We start from the raw sequence: 17,873 nt of genomic DNA on the forward strand, positions 1-17,873 counted from the left end.
CGCAGAAAGTGAAAAATGGATAAACAAGTTGTGGTACTTACGTACAATGCAATATCAGTCAGCAATGAAATCTTTGTCATCAGGCCCATAGCAGTATAATGAGAGGATTCAGGTATGATGATTCTAACTGAAATAAGTCACACAGATAAAGAAACACCATAAGATATCACTAACACAAGGAATGTAAACTTGGCTACACAGGAACTGAATTACAAAACAGAACAGGGTCTCAAATTTAGAAAACCAACTTATGCTTACTTAAGGGGAAAGGTGAGATGGGGTGCTGCATAAAACCAGAGATTGAAATGAACACAGATACAGTTCCTTAAGCCAAATATGGAATAGACAAGAGCTACTCCTTGCTCAATGAAATGGACTCAACACCCCATATTAAACGCCTAAGAATGTACCTGACTAGTAAGTATCTTAAAACCTAGGGATTCCTATGTCTCCAAAAGAGAATCAAGTGTGTGTACAGTGGCATAAACGCAGCAGTGATAGGATTGGAGAGGTTCGGTGAGCAAATGAAGACCCTTTGAAGTCATATTGCATGGTACCCATTCCACGGGTCTCAACTCTCCAGATTTAACGTACTCTTCCTTCAGCTAAAACATGCATGTGGAACCCAGAGTATGATCAACCGTGTGATCGGGAGACGTGTTCAAATATGTCTCAGTTCTCGTCCCCTGGTACTCGGGTGCAACATTCCAGATGCTTTACTAACACTCTCCCGACTTGGAGAGTCAGTGCCTTTAACCTCCTGTTTGGCCCAGTTTGCAATTTCTGTGGAAGATGAACATGAGTAGGGAGAACCAATGAGAGACTAGCTGGAGGTGTCTGGACGGGAAACCTTAACTCTCATTTCCCACCAGGAAGAGGAATTAACCAAAGGCTCAGCGTGGCGAGCCGGAACCAGATTAGGGCCTGAAGCAATTCTGCGGTGTTGCGGGCAGCTCAAAAGAAAGCGAGGTGAAGAAAGGAGCTCAGGGGCTCTGTAATTCACAAACCTTCAGAGTTATAAATGACAGCTATCGTCCAAAAATATACTGAAGTAAGGCTGCCAAGAGGACTTGAAAGCGGGGCAGAATTGCAGGAAACCGATTTCAGGACGTAGACTGGAATTGCATTTAAAGCATAGGAAAAGAGGCAGAACGTCCACAATGATGCACTTGGCCAAAAAGGGCGTATGCGTTTTTTCCTGAATATATTCAGGAAAAAACGCATACGCCCTTTTTGGCCAACCAAGCAAGCTTGCAAAGGAAATCTGCACTACAAGGAAGTCTCACTTCCCCCAGGTCAACATGGCCATCGGAAAAAAGTGTAAAATCCAGAAAGGCAAGACAGGCCATGGAGAACTGGGAGCCATGTTATGCTGATGGGTGGGATGTAAATTGCCAACAGCCACTCTGGAGAAGTGTACGGTGTTTCCTGAAACATCTAAAAAACAAAGCAACAGAGCCTAGGGCACTTCCACTTATGGTCCTATAGCTTAGGGAAAGTAAAATTAAAAAGACACAGCCACCCCAAAGTTTGGGATGGCTCTGTTTACAAAAACCTCATTTACGGTACAAGTTCAATATTGCAGAAAGTGAAAAATGGATAAAGAAGTTGTGGTACTTACGTAGAATGCAGTATCACTCAGCAATGAAATCTATGTCATCAGGCCCGTAGCAGCATAATGAGTGGATTCAGGTATGATGATTCTTACTGAAATAAGTCACACAGAAAAAGAAACATCATAAGATATCACTAATACACGGAATGTTAACTTGGCTACACAGGAACTGAATTACAAAACAGAACAGGGTCTCAAATTTAGAAAACCAACTTATGCTTGCTTAAGGGGAAAGGTGAGTTGGGGTGCTGCATACAACCAGAGATTGAAACGAGCACAGATAAAGTTCCTTAAGCCAAATATGGAATAGACAAGAGCTACTCCTTGCTCAACGAAATGGACTCAACACCCCATATTAAACGCCTAAGAATGTACCTGACTAGTAAGTATCTTAAAACCTATGGATTGCTATGTCTCTGAAGGAGAATCAAGCGTGTGTACAGGGGCATAAACGCAGCAGTGTTAGGATTGGAGAGGTTCGGTGAGCAAATGAAGACCCTTTGAAGTCATATTGCATGGTACCCATTCCACGGGTCTCAACTCTCCAGGTTTAAGGTATTCTTCCTTCAGCTAAAACATGCATGTGGAACCCAGAGTATGATCAACCGTGTGATCGGGAGACGTGTTCAAATACGTCTCAGTTCTCGTCCCCTGGTACTCGGGTGCAACATTCCAGACGCTTTGCTAACACTCTCCCGACTTGGAGAGTCAGTGCCTTTAACCTCCTCTTTGACCCAGTTTGCAATTTCTGTGGGAGATGAACATGAGTAGGGAGAACCAATGAGAGACTAGCTGGAGGTATCTGGACGGGCAAATTTAACTCTCATTTCCCACAAGGAAGAGGAATTAACCAAAGGCTCAGCATGCCGTGCCGGAACCAGATTTGGGCCTGAAGGAATGCTGCCGTGTTGCGGCCAGCTCACAAGAAAGCGAGTTGAAGAAAGGAGCTCAGGGGCACTGTAATTCACAAACCTGCAGAGTTATAAATGACAGCTATCGTCCAAAAATATACTGAAGTAAGGCTACCAAGAGGACTTGAAAGCGGGGCAGAATTGCAGGAAACCTATTTCAGGAGGTAGACTGGAATTCCGTTTAAAGCATAGGAAAAGAGGCAGAACGTCGACAATGATGCACTTGGCCAAAAAGTGCATATGCGTTTTTTCCTGAATATATTCAGGAAAAAACGCATATGCCCTTTTTGGCCAACCAAGCAAGCTTGCAAAGGAAATCTGCACTACAATGAAGTCTCACTTGCCCCCGGTTAAAAGGGCCTTCTGAAAAAAGTGTAAAATCCAGAAAGGCAGGACAGGCCATGGAGAACTGGGAGCCTTGTTATGCTGATGGGCGGGATGTAAATTGCCAACAGCCACTCGGGAGAAGTGTATGGTGTTTCCTGAACATCTAAAAAACAAAGCAACAGAGCCTAGGGCACTTCCACTTATGGTCCTATAGCTTAGGGAAATTAAAATCAAAAAGACACAGCCACCCCAAAGGTTGGGACGGCTCTATTTACAAGAACCTGGTTTACGGTACAAGTTCAATAATTGCAGAAAGTGAAAAATGGATAAAGAAGTTGTGGTACTTATGTACAATGCAATATCACTCAGCAATAAAATCTATGTCAGCAGGCCCGTAGCAGCATAATGAGTGGATTTAGGTATGATGATTCTAACTGAAATAAGTCACACAGAAAAAGAAACATCATAAGATATCACTAATACACGGAATGTAAACTTGGCTACACAGGCACTGAATTGCAAAACAGAACAGGGTCTCAAATTTAGAAAAGCAACTTATGCTTGCTTAAGGGGAAAGGTGAGTTGGGGTGCTGCATAAAACCAGAGGTTGAAATGAGCACAGATGAAGTTCCTTAAGCCAAATATGGAATAGACAAGAGCTACTCCTTGCTCAACGAAATGGACTCAACACCCCATATTAAACGCCTGAGAATGTAGCTGACTAGTAAGTATCTTAAAATCTAGGGATTGCGGGGCTTCCCTGGTGGCGCAGTGGTTGGGGGTCCGCCTGCTGATGCAGGGGACGCGGGTTCGTGCCGCGGTCCGGGGGGTTCCCGCATGCCGCGGAGCGGCTGGGCCCATGAGCCGTGGCCGCTGGGCCTGCGCGTCCGGAGCCTATGCTCTGCAACCGGAGAGGCCACGACAGTGAGAGGCCCGCGTAAAACAAAAAAAAAAAAAAAAAAAACAACCTATGGATTGCTATGTCTCCGAAAGAGAATCAAGCGTGTGTACAGGGGCATAAACGCAGCAGTGATAACATTGGAGAGGTTCGGTGAGCAAATGAAGACCCTTTGAAATCATATTGCATGGTACCCATTCCACGGGTCTCAACTCTCCAGGATTAAGGTATTCTTCCTTCAGCTAAAACATGCATGTGGAACCCAGAGTATGATCAACCGTGTGATCGGGAGACGTGTTCCAATATGTCTCAGTTTTCGTCCCCTGGTACTCGGATGCAACATTCCAGACGCTTTACTAACACTCTCCTGACTTGGAGAGTCAGTGCCTTTAACCTCCTGTTTGGCCCAGTTTTCAATTTCTGTGGAAGATGAACAGGAATAGGGAGAACCAATGAGAGACAAGCTGGAGGTGTCTGGACGGGCAAATTTAACTCTCATTTCCCACCAGGAAGAGGAATTAACCAAAGGCTCAGCGTGCCATGCCGGAACCAGATTAGGGCCTGAAGCAATCCTGCGGTGTTGCGTCCAGCTCACAGGAAAGCGAGTTGAAGAAAGGAGCTCAGGGGCACTGTAATTCACAAAACTGCAGAATTATAAATGACAGCTATTGTCCAAAAATATGCTGAAATAAGGCTGCCAAGAGGACTTGAAAGCGGGGCAGAATTGCAGGAAACCGATTTCAGGAGGTAGACTGGAATTGCATTTAAAGCATAGGAAAAGAGGCAGAACGTCCACAATGATGCACTTGGCCAAAAAGGGCGTATGCGTTTTTTCCTGAATATATTCAGGAAAAAACGCATACGCCCTTTTTGACCAACCAAGCAAGCTTGCAAATGATATCTGCACTACAATGAAGTCTCACTTCCCCCCGGTCAAAAGGGCTCTTTGAAAAAAGTGTAAAATCCAGAAAGGCAGGACAGGCCATGGAGAACTGGGAGCCTGGTTATGCTGATGGGCTGGATGTAAATTGCCAACAGCCACTCTGGCGAAATGTATGGTGTTTCCTGAAACATCTAAAAAACAAAGCAACAGAGCCTAGGGCACTTCCACTTATGGTCCCATAGCTCAGGGAAATTAAAATAAAAAAGACACAGCCACCTCAAAAGTTGGGACGGCTCTATTTACAAGAACCTGGTTTACGGTACAAGTTCAATATCGCAGAAAGTGAAAAATGGATAAAGAAGTTGTGGTACTTACGTACAATGCAATATCACTCAGCAATAAAATCTATGTCATCAGGCCCATACTAGCATAATGAGTGGATTCAGGTATGATGATTCTAACTGAAATAAGTCACACAGAAAAAGAAACATCATAAGATATCACTAATACACGGAATGTAAACTTGGCTACACAGGCACTGAATTACAAAACAGAACAGGGTCTCAAATTTAGAAAAGCAACTTATGCTTGCTTAAGGGGAAAGGTGAGTTAGGGTGCTGCATAAAACCAGAGATTGAAATGAGCACAGATAAAGTTCCTTAAGCCAAATATGTAAGAGACAAGAGCTACTAATTGCTCAACGAGATGGACTCAACACCCCATATTAAACGCCTAAGTATGTAACTGACCAGTAAGTATCTTAAAATATAGGGAATGCGCGGCTTCCCTGGTGGCGCAGTGGTTGGGGGTCCGCCTGCCGATGCAGGGGACGCAGGTTTGTGCTGCGGTCCAGGGGGTTCCCGCATGCCGCGGAGCGGCTGGGCCCGTGAGCCATGGTCGCTGGGACTGCGCGTCCGGAGCCTATGCTCTGCAACCGGAGAGGCCACGACAGTGAGAGGCCCGCATACAACAACAACAAAAAAAAAAAAAAAAAAAAAACCTATGGATTGCTATGTCTCCGAAAGAGAATCAAGCGTGTGTACAGGGGCATAAACGCAGCAGTGATATGATTGGAGAGATTCGGTGAGCAAATGAATACCCTTTGAAGTCATATTGCATGGTACCCATTCCACGGGTCTCAACTCTGCAGGTTTAAGGTATTCTTCCTTCAGCTAAAACATGCATGTGGAACCCAGTGTATGATCAACTGTGTGATCGGGAGACGTGTTCAAATACATCTCAGTTTTCGTCCCCTGGTAGTCGGGTGGAACATTCCTGATGCTTTACTAACACTCTCCCGACTTGGAGAGTCAATGCCTTTAACCTCCTGTTTGGCGCAGTTTGCAATTCCTGCGGAAGATGAACAGGATGAGGGGGAACCATTGAGAGACTAGCTCAAGGTGTCTGGACGGACAAATTTAACTCTCATTTCCCACCAGGAAGACGAATTAACCAAAGGCTCAGCATGCCGTGCTGGAAAAACATTAGGGCCTGAAGCAATCCTGCTGTGTTGTGGCCAGCTCACAAGAAAGCGAGTTGAAGAAAGGAGCTCAGGGCACTGTAATTCACAAACCTGCAGAGTTATAAATGACAGCTATTGTCCAGAAATATACTGAAGTAAGGCTGCCAAGAGGACTTGAAAGCGGGGCAGAATTGCAGGAAACCGATTTCAGGAGGAATCGGAATTGGATTGCATTTAAAGCACAGGAAAAGAGGCAGAACATCGACAATGATGCACTTGGCCAAAAAGGCCGTATGCGTTTTTTCCTGAATATATTCAGGAAAAAACGCATACGCCCTTTTTGGCCAACCAAGCAAGCTTGCAAAGGAAATCTGCACTACAATGAAGTCTAACTTCCCCCCCGCTCAAAAGGGCCATCTGAAAAAAGTGTAAAATCCAGAAAGGCAGGACAGGCCATGGAGAACTGGGAGACTTGTTATGCTGATGGGCGGGATGTAAATTGCCAACAGCCACTCAGGAGAAGTGTATGGTGTTTCCTGAAACATCTAAAAAACAAAGCAACAGAGCCTAGGGCACTTCCACTTATGGTCCTATAGCTTAGGGAAATTAAAATCAAAAAGACACAGCCACCCCAAAATTTGGGACGGCTCTTTTTACAGGAATCTCTTCTACGGCACAAGTTAAATATCCCAGAGAGCAAATAATGGATAAAGAAGTTGCGGTACTTATGTACAACAGAATACCACTCAGCAATGAAATCTATGTCACCAGGCCCGTACCAGCATAATGAGTTAATTGAGGCACGATGATTGTAAGTGAAATAAGTCACACAGAAAAAGAAATATCATAAGGTATCACTAATACACAGAATGTGAACTTGTTTACACATGAACTGAATTACAAAACAGAACAGGGTCTCAAGTTTAGAAAACCAACTTATGCTTGCTTAAGGGGGAAGGTGAGTTGGGGTGCTGCATAAAACCAGAGTTTGAAATTAGCACCGATACCATTCCATAAGCCAAATATGTAATAGACAAGACCTACCCCTTGCTCAACGAAATGGATTCAACAATGAGGTATCACCTCACACCTGGTAGAATAGGCATCATAGAAAATCTACAAACAAAAAATGCTGGAAAGGGTGTGGAGAAAAGGAACCCTCTTCCACTATTGTTGGGAATATCAATGGATACAGTCTTTATGGAGAACAATATGGAATTTCTTAAGAAACTAACAATAGAATTACCATATGATACAGCAATCCCAGTACTGGACATATACCCAGACAAAACCATAAATCAAAAAGAGACATTCACCACAATGTTCATTGCATCACTATTTACAATATCGAGGTAATGGAAGCAACCAAAATGCCCACAGACAGACGAATGCATAAAGCTGTGGTACATATATAAAATGGAATATTACTAAGCCATGAAAAGGAATGAAATTGGGTCATTTGTAGAGACGTCGATGGATCTAGAGACTGTCATACAGAGTGAAGTAAGTCAGAAAGAGAAAAACAGATCTTGTATATTCATGCATATATGTGGAACCTAGAAAAACTCTACAGATTAACCATTTTGCAAGGCATAAATAGAGCAACAGATGTAGACAACAAACGTATGGACAACAAGGGGGGAAAGCTGTTGGGGGGCTGGTGGTGGGAGGAGTTGAGAGACTGGGATTGGCATGTATACATTTATATGTATAAAATAGATAACCAATAAGAACCTGCTGTATAAAAATATAAAATTCAAAATTAAAAAGAAATAAAATTTAAAAATAAAACAGAAGAAACAATTATTCCCTGCACATACATGTATTTATATGAATAAATTATTTCCATGCTTATATCTGTAAATACAAAAAAGAGGAATAAAATCTACCTTGAACCAAAAACGAAAAAGAGAAAAAAAACACAGAACCCACCAGTTACACAGAGGAAAACCGTATCAGGGCACTTGCTCCAGTTGTAAACAATTCTGAAGTTGGTCAGTGGTGGGGAATCGTCTCCCATTCAGCCAGCAGCCCCCACGCAACAAGCGTCCTCATTGAAAAGCTGGGGCACCGTGCCGAGGCATCTGTGAGTAAACGTGAGCTGAGCCCCAGGCCAGTTGCTGCTGAACTATTCCCACCCGTCCCAGGTAAAACACCTGAATATATACAAGGAGTTGAAAACCTAGAGGAAGGACCATAGAGCCACACGAGTGACAGCATGCCGGCAGACTTGGTGCCTGCAGGCCAGCCAGGATGGTCCAGGCCCTGGGTGCTCTTCTGGAAGATTTCCATTTCCCTGCCTGAGATACCCGTCCTGTCCCTGCCCCCACTGCTTTTTTCCTTCCTCACCTCTGCCCAGGGAGAAATTCCAGCAGCAGGTATGGGTGACACATCCTCTTCTTTAGCAGGTGGCAGCCTGGCAACTGCTGCAGAAAGCCCAGCAGAGCCCCACTCACACTGGGCCACCCACAAAGCCGTGGCCTCTCACTCCCTCCCACCAGCCCAGCCCCGAGACTGCTGACAGGGCAGAGAAAATGGCGTCAGGCACGGCTGCAGGGGCTCTTGCTGCCTGGAGTGGTATTTATATTGATCTCAACCCAGGCACACCTGGGGAGGGCTGGCCGGCACGGTAAGGCTGCCCAGGTCAGCCAATCATCACCCCTCAGGGGCTCACAGTTGCAGAAAATGGAACTTGCTGAACCGGCCAGGTCCAAGGAACAGGTGTGGGCTCCTGAGAGTCAGGATAGGCAAGGGGCTGCAGCTTTGGCTTCTTTTCTAATCATTTTATCTGGCCCATGAGTGGGAGACAACTTCAAGAAAACCCTCTCTTAATGAGAGGAACCCAGGAGTCAGGGAGAGGAAGGGTGGGTGGTGGTTGGAGACAGAGGCCTGGTGCCCGGGGTGCAGTGGAAGTCTCTGGAAGACCAGGTGGAGGGAGGCCTCACGGAGTGATGCCCAGGGTCACAGACCTGTCACAGCTGCTGTTTGTTAGTTCAAGTCCTGCTCTGAGGTGCTCTGTGTCAGCTCTGAGCGACAGGTGAGCTGGGGGTGCTCTGCAATGAGGGCTATGTGCACGGTTCCTGTGTGCCCAGCCCTGCCACAGTACCTGCAAGTGTAGCTCTGTATCCTGGGAGGGTTCTGACCACGAGAGCCCTGTGGGCTGGGGTGGGGGTGGGGTACCTGCCCAGGTGAGCTCCATATTCTGGGATTGGTCTGACCACGAGAGCCCCATGGGCTGCTGGGGACCTGGTAAAGGATGTCAGGACAGTCAGTGAAGCCACCGAGGATATACCTCCAGTTTCTCCTAATTCCTACCCCTGCTGGTCATTCTACCAACCACCAGGACATGGTATTCTGTATTAGTCTTCAATGATGCCTTCTTTTGTATTCCATTAGTCCCAGAGTCACAAGAAATTTTGGCTTGTGAGTGGCAGGACTCAACATACAACTAAAACAATACTTCTGGGCCGTCTGGCCCCAAGGGTGCAAAAATTCCCACACCATCTTTGGGGAAAGCTTAGCTAAAGACCTAAAAGTTCTACCTCTGGAAAAGGAAACCCTCCTTCAATATGCAGACGACATTCTGATCGCCAGCTCTACTAAGGAGGCCTCTGAACTACCAAGCCAATAAAGGATAGAAGTTGTCCAAGAAAAAGCTCAAATATCACAGACTGCGGTGACCTGCCTGGGCTTCATTCTCACAGAAGGTCGGAGAAGCCCATCCCAGGAAAGGGAAGAAACCATTTTCAGCCTTACCACTTTCTAAAACTAGAAGACAGCTTAGGGGTTCCTGGGGAGGGCAGGGTTTGCTGCTTCTGGATCCCTAACTACAGTCTACTAGCTGGGCCTCTATATGAAACACTGAAAGGAAAAGATGATGATCCTTTTGAATAGAATCCAGAAGTGGCCTTTCAAGAATGGAAAGAGCAGTCAATTCAGACCCTTGCCCTGGAACTCCCTAATTTAGCTAAACCCTTTGACCTTTACATTCCCGGTGAAAGGTGAATCGCCATTGGAGAATTAGTGCAAAAACTGGGACCACTTGAAATGGAACAATGCAAGAATGCCATCCAGGTAGGATAAACTACGGTCACCAAGGGGCTTGGCCCACTGCCACATCTGGCCAAGATACTGGCGGTATCTAAAAACCTGGAAATCAGCAGCCCAAAAGGCCACCTCCCTCCTAAGGGAAAAGGACCCCACGTGGTGATCCTAACCACCAACCATGCCCTGAAGTTGCGGGGTTCGCTCCGAGGGCACACCGACCTTGAGTGAGGAGGCCCTCCAACTCCAACATCCAGAGAGATAACCGGGGGCAACAGGGCACCATGACAACTCGTGTGAACATCACTTGACCTGGAGTTTCTCTCATAAAACAACAAGAGTGTGTCCCAAAAGAGTAGACTACTGCTTGCAGGACTTACTGCACCCAGAGGGGAGCTAATAATCTTGGCGGGGGAACCGTATATCACACTGTCACCATAGAAAAGCCTACAGACACCGTGATGATGGTGGCCAATAAGACCGGCTGGACTCCTGTTTACTTCAAAAGGCTGTTGACTCAGTGGCCATCATGGTCCTTGATCACCACTGACCCTGGACTGTCTGGGAGTTGAGCGGGCAGGGCTCTGACACCTGGTGCTGTTTGTACGTTAATTCAGGGGCCTAATTGAAGAAAGCGCAGACTACTGGTCAGAGCATCTAGGCTGGCAGAAACGGTCAGCCTAAGGTGGCCGAACAAATGTGGGGCGGGGTGAAACCGGCCCCCACAGCATCTCTGCACATCTCTTTCCTGGACCCTTAAAGGTCATTAGAATCTATAACACTTCCAATGCTGGTGCTCAGGTGGACGAGCAGGGAGGCAGGGGGCCTGGGGACAATCAACGTCACCTGGAGGCTGCTGGGGAGAAGCTCTGACACTCGCCCCCGGGTATGAGGGCTCCCAACTCAGCACTCAGCAGTTACAGAAGAAGGGTCTGCACCCTCAGCACTCCTAGAATGAGGAACGGGACAAAAGGCAGAGGAGGGATTTGTCCCCAGCAAAGCCCAGTAAAAATCCCTGGGAGACAGAAATAGAATCTGGGCAATAAAGTCAAGTCTAACCTTTTTTATCCTTTGTGCTTTGTCTAATTTCACGTGCTCCTAGGGTCCCGCATGCAGAGGTTCCACACCCGGCACTTCAGACCAGATTTCCTAGTGCAGAATGGCTGGGTCGACACCTCAGCTCCTGGGGCCCAGTGCAGACTCCGCGATATAGAGCCTGAGCTACAGCCAACCCGGCCCTCGAGAGCTCCGCCCCCTCCCTCCCACTGACTCTGACAGGATCTCTACACAGCAGCCCAGCCCACAGCCCACGGGGTAGTGCATGCTCTCACCTCTCCATTCTCTGATCAAAATATAAAGTTTCCTTTGCTTGTGAACCAAACTCAGTCTTGATCTATTGGCCCCAATGACACTGGGCAGGGGGACACTTGTTGGGGTCCACTCTGGAGGATCAGAAACAGAAATTGAGACTATTGTAACCTCAATGAACAGATGTGTGAGCCAAACTGTAGTTAACATAGAACAGTGTATAAGGCTCGGGTAAAATAAGATGTTTCTAACACTTCCATTTGATATTTCCATCACTTTATTATAAGCAAGTTCAGAGAAAAGGTTTGTCTTATTTGTCAGGTCAATATTAGAGAAATGAAGTGATTTCTTTCCAAGGATGTACATCTAATAATCTTGGTTAAACCTTCAATCTTGTTTTAAATGCTTTTCCATTGAAAATGATACCTCTCTTTCAGCTCCCCCATTTCTGAGAAGTATAAAACCTTATAATTTATTATTACCAAAGGGGAAAGGTGGGAGGAGGGATAAATTAACAGTTTGGAATTAACACATACACACTGCTATGTATAAAATAGATCATCAACAAGGAACTACTGTATAGCACAGGGAACTACACTCAACATTTTGCAATAACCTATAAGGGGAAATAATCTGAAAAAGAATAGATATTTTTATTGACATCATCTATCAATGACAGTTAAAGTGTAACCTAAGGGAAGCTGGTGGTGAGTGCTTCTGACCCTGAAGACTTCAATCATCTAAAGTTTGGACTCTGCCTACTTCCAAGGCCCTTAATGAACATATGTGTAGCCGTAGCTTAAAAAATTCCCCAGTTTGGGTTTTGGGGAGACACTGATTTTGAAAAAGCCCTGGTGTTCTCCTTACATGAATGGGACTCTTCCTACTGTTAAAACATGTCTGTCACACCCAGAGGATGGTATACCGTCTGATTGGGAAGAGTTTGGAAAAGGCATCTCATCTCCTCATCTCCTGGTGCTCGGGTTCACCCCTCCAGCGTCTTTACTAACAGTCTCCCCACTTGGAGATGTCAGCACTGTCAACATCCTGTTGCGTACAGTTTGGAATTTGTCCAGAGGATGAAGCGGAAGGATGAGGAACAATGAGAGACAAGTCCTAGGTGTTCAGACAGGCACATGTCACTCTAATTTCCAATCAGGAAGACGAATTGACCAAAGGCTAGGGTTGCCCATGGAAACAGTATAGGGCTTGAGGAAATCCCGCTGCTTTGTGGCCAGTTCCCATAAACACAAGTTGAACAATGGAACTCAGGGGCAGTAAAATTCACAAAACTGCAGAGTTGAAAATATCCATCACTGAAAAATTTCTTGAGGAAAGTCAGAGAAAAGGACTTGTAAGCAAGGGAGAATGGCAGGAAAGGGATTTGAGGAGGTAGAAAGGACTCGCCATTAAGCACAAGAAAAGGAGCTGAACATTGCCAACATTGCAGTTGGCCAAAAAGGGTGTATGCGTTTTTTTCTGTATATATTCAAGAAAAGGGCATACACTTTTTTAGCCAACCAAACAGGTGGGCACTGGAAGTCAATACTACAAAAGATATCACTTCGCATCAGTCAGAAGAGCCATCCTCATAAAGCGTAAACAACAGAAATGCAGGACAGGGCAAGGAGAAGAGGGAGCCCTGTGAGACTTATAGTGGAAATGTATATTGCCAACGGCCATTCTGGAGAAGTGTATTGTGTTTACTAAAGCATCTGAAAAATGAGCTACAGAGCATAGGGCACTTGCACTCATGGGCGTATATCTTGGGAAAAACAAAAATCGAGAGGACACAGGCACCCCAATGTTTACCCCCTCTCTGTTTAAAAGATCCTCGACTAGGATATAACTTAAATGTCTCTGGAGGGAAAAAATGGATAGAGATGTGGTACTTAGGTAGAGTGGAATATTATTCAGCCTGGAAATCAATGAAATATGGCCAGTTGTAACAACTCCGGAGGAGTTACGTATGATCATTCTAAGTGACAGAATTCAAAAAGAAAAAGACACATATCATAAGATATCACTTAAAGGTGGAATCCAAAATGGCTACACATGAAATAAATTACAAAACAAAAACATAGTCAAATATGTAGAAAACACGCATAAGGCTGCTAAACGGGAAAGGTGGGGAGGGGTGAGGCATCATCCAGGAGGTTGAAATTAGCAAAGATACCATTCCAAATACCAAACTGATAATCAACAAGGCCTACACGGTAACTAAAAGAACTGCACTCAGCACACTCAAGTCACTGGAAAAGAATATATACGACTGGTAAGAATCTGAAAAAGAATTTATTGATGTCTCTCTGTACGTGAATCAAGTGGATATACAGCAGCAAGAAACAGAGCTTTGAAAATCAGCTGTAACCAATATAGTAATAAATTGAAAAAAATAAACGACAGAGAGACAGAGAAAACCTCTTACAACTTTTCCTCAGGGACGGTGATGCAACATGGATTGAACACATCTAGACCCACAGCAGGATGAGACATAAGGCTGGAAACTGTTTGCACTAAGAGAAATGTGAGGTTGGGTGAGGAAATGCACACCCTTTAAAGTAATACTACCTGGTACCCATTCAATGGGTCCCAAATCTGCAGGTTCAAGGGATCTTCCTACAGCTAAAACATGCATGGAAAACCCAGAGGACTGTACACCATGTGATCGGGAGATGTGTCTAAAATGCACCTCATTTATCCTCTCCTGGTGCTCCTGTTCACCATTCCAGCCACGTTACTTAGAATCTCCCCACTTGGAGAATCAGCACATTTCAAATTCTGTTTCACACATTTTGCAAATTGTGAGGAGGATGAACGGGAAGAGGGGGAACCAATGAGAGAAGAGTTGTAGGGGTTTGGACGGGCACATATCACTCTAATTTCCCATTAAGAATAAGAATTAAAAAAAGGCTCAGCCTGCCTCGCCGGAGCCAAAATAGGGCCTGAAGCAATCCTGCGGGTTTGAGGCCAGCTCACAAAAGAGCAACTTAAAACATGGAGCTCAGGGTCACTGCAATTCACAAACCTGCAGAGTTATAAATGAAAACTAACATCCAAAAATATGTTGAGGTAAGGCAAAGAAGAGGATCTGAATGCAAGACAGAATTGCAAGAAACAGATTTCAAGAGATAGATTGGACTCGTCTTTAACGCACATGAAAAGCGGCAGAATTTCGACAATGATGCAGTTGGCCCAAAAGGGCGTATGCGTTTTTTCCTGATTATATCCAGGAAAAAACGCAGGCGCACTTTATGGGCAACGAAGCAAGCAAGCAATGCAAATGTGCACAACAAAGAAGTCTCATTTCCCACCGGTCAAAAGGGCCATCCTAAAAAAGTGTAAAAACCAGAAATGCAGGACAGGCCATGGAGAACAGGGAGCCTTTATACGCTGATGGGCAGTGTGTGAACTGCCGAGAGCCACTCTGGAGAAGTGTATGGTGGTTCCTAAATCATCTAAAAAACAGAGCTACAGAGCATAGGACACTTCCAATCATGGGAGTATATCTAGGGAAGTCTAAAAATCAACAAGACACAAGCACACCACAGTTTAGGGCTACTCTGTTTACAAGAACCTCAACTTCAGTACACCTTAAATATCCCAGGAAAGAGAACAATGGATAAAGAAGATGTGGTACTTATGTACAATGGAATATCTCTTCACCATGAAATCAATGTAATAAGGCTAGTAGAAGGATAAAGAGTGGATTTAGGTCCGATAATACTACTTGAAATAAGTCAAACAGAAAAAGAAACATATCATAAGATATCACTTATAGAGGGAGGGTAAATATGGCTGCACAAGAAATGAATTACAGAACAGAACAGTGTCTCACATTTAGAAAACACACTTATGTCAGCTTAAGGGGAAAGGAGAGGTGGGGTGATGCATAAAACCAGAGTTTGAAATTAGCACAGATACCGTTCAATAAACCAAATAGGTATTAGACAAGATCTACACCTTGCTCAATGAACTGGCCTCAACACACCCTATACACCGCAGAGAAATATATCTGAGTAATAAGAATCTTAAAACCCATGTATTGATATATCTCCATAAGGGAATCAAGTGTGTGCAGAGCGGCACAAACACAGCAGTGAAAATGAGCTAAACCCCATTATAGAAATAAATTTTAAAAACAAAACGCAGAAATAATGAAAGAGAGAAAAATTCTTACAAAATTCGCTCAGGGGCTGTGATGCAACCTGGATTGACCACATATAAACCCACAGCTGGATAAGACATAAGGCTGGACACTTGGGGCTGAGAGGATTGGTGAGCTTTGGTGAGCAACTGCCAAAAGTTTAATGCAATACTTCATGCTACTCATTCCAAGGGTCCCAACACTCCAGGTTGAAGGGAATCTTCCTACAGCTAAACCATGCTTGGGAAACCCAGCGACTGGAACACCGTATGATCGGGAAAGGTTTCTAAAACGCACCTCATTTTTCCTCTCCTGGGGCTCCGGATCGACATTCCAGCCACTTTACTAACAACATCCCCACATGGAGAGTCAATGCCTTTAAGTTCTGGTATCTCACAGTCTGCAGTTAGTGCGGAGGATGAAAGGGAATAGGGGGAACCAGTGAGAAACTAGCAATAGCGGTTTCAATGGGCACATGTCACTCTAATTTCACATCAGTAAGAAGAATTAACCAAAGGCACAGCAAGGTGCCCCAGAAGAAGAATAGGGCCTAAAGAAATCCTGTGGTTATGAGGCAAGATCACAAAAATAAGAGCTGAAAAATGGAGTTAAGTGCCACTGCAATTCAAAAACCTGCAGAGTTATAAACACCAACTATTTTCAAAAACTATATTGAGGTAAGGCTAAGAAGAGGCATTGAAAGCAAGGCAGAATTGCAGGAAACCGATTTCAGGAGGTAGACTGGAATTGCATTTAAAGCATAGGAAAAGAGGCAGAACGTCCACAATGATGCACTGGGCCAAAAAGGGCGTATGCGTTTTTTCCTGAATATATTCAGGAAAAAACGCATACGCCCTTTTTGGCCAACCAAGCAAGCTTGCAAAGCAAATCTGCACTACAATGAAGTCTCACTTGCCCCCGGTCAAAAGGGCCATCTGAAAAAAGTGGAAAATCCAGAAAGGCAGGACAGGCCATGGAGAACTGGGAGCCTTGTTATGCTGATGGGCGGGATGTAAATTGCCAACAGCCACTTGGGAGAAGTGTATGGTGTTTCCTAAAACACCTGAAAAACAAAGCAACAGAGCCTAGGGCACTTCCACTTATGGTCCTATAGCTTAGGGAAATTAAAATCAAAAACACACAGCCACCCCAAAGTTTGGGACGGCTCTGTTTACAAGAACCTCGTTTACGGTACAAGTTCAATATCGCAGAAAGCGAAAAATGGATAAAGAAGTTGTGGTACTTACGTACAATGCAATATCACTCAGGAATGAAAGCTATGTCATAAGGCCCGTAGCAGCATAACGAGTGGATTCAGGTATGATGTCTCTAACTGAAATAAATCACACAGAAAAAGAAACATCATAAGATATCACTAATAACGGAATGTAAACTTGGCTACACAGGAACTGAATTACAAAACAGAACAGGGTCTCAAATTGAGAAAACCAACTTATGCTTCCTTAAGGGGAAACGTGAGTTGGGGTGCTGCATAAAACCAGAGATTGAAATGAGCACAGATAAAGTTCCTTAAGCCAAATATGGAATAGACAAGAGCTACTCCTTGCTCAACGAAATGGACTCAACACCACATATTAAACGCCTAAGAATGTACCTGACTAGTAAGTATCTTAAAACCTATGGATTGTTATGTCTCTGAAAGTGAATCAAGCGTGTGTACAGGGGCATAAACGCAGCAGTGATAGGATTGGAGAGGTTCGTTGAGCAAATGAAAACCCTTTGAAGTCATATTGCATGGTACCCATTCCACGGTTCTCAACTCTCCAGGTTTAAGGTATTCTTCCTTCAGCTAAAACATGCATGTGGAACCCAGAGTATGATCAACCGTGTGACTGGGAGACGTGTTCAAATATCTCCGTTCTCGTCCCCTGGTACTCGGGTGCAACATTCCAGATGCTTTACTAACACTCTCCCGACTTGGAGAGTCAGTGCCTTTAACCTCCTGTTTGGCCCAGTTTGCAATTTCTGTGGAAGATGAACAGGAGTAGGGAGAACCAATGAGAGACTATCTGGAGGTGTCTGGACGGGCAAATTTAACTCTCATTTCCAACCAGGAAGTGGAATTAACCAAAGGCTCAGTGTGCCATGCCGGAACCAGATTAGGGCCTGAAGCAAACCTGCGGTGATGCGGCCAGCTCACAAGAAAGCGAGTTGAAGAGAGGAGATCAGGGGCATTGTAATTCACAAACCTGCAGAGTTATAAATAACAGCTATCGTCCAAAAATATACTGAAATAAGGCTGCCAAGAGATCTTGAA

Source organism: Orcinus orca, chromosome 7, assembly GCF_937001465.1.
Source record: "Orcinus orca chromosome 7, mOrcOrc1.1, whole genome shotgun sequence".
Lineage (NCBI taxonomy): Eukaryota > Metazoa > Chordata > Mammalia > Artiodactyla > Delphinidae > Orcinus > Orcinus orca.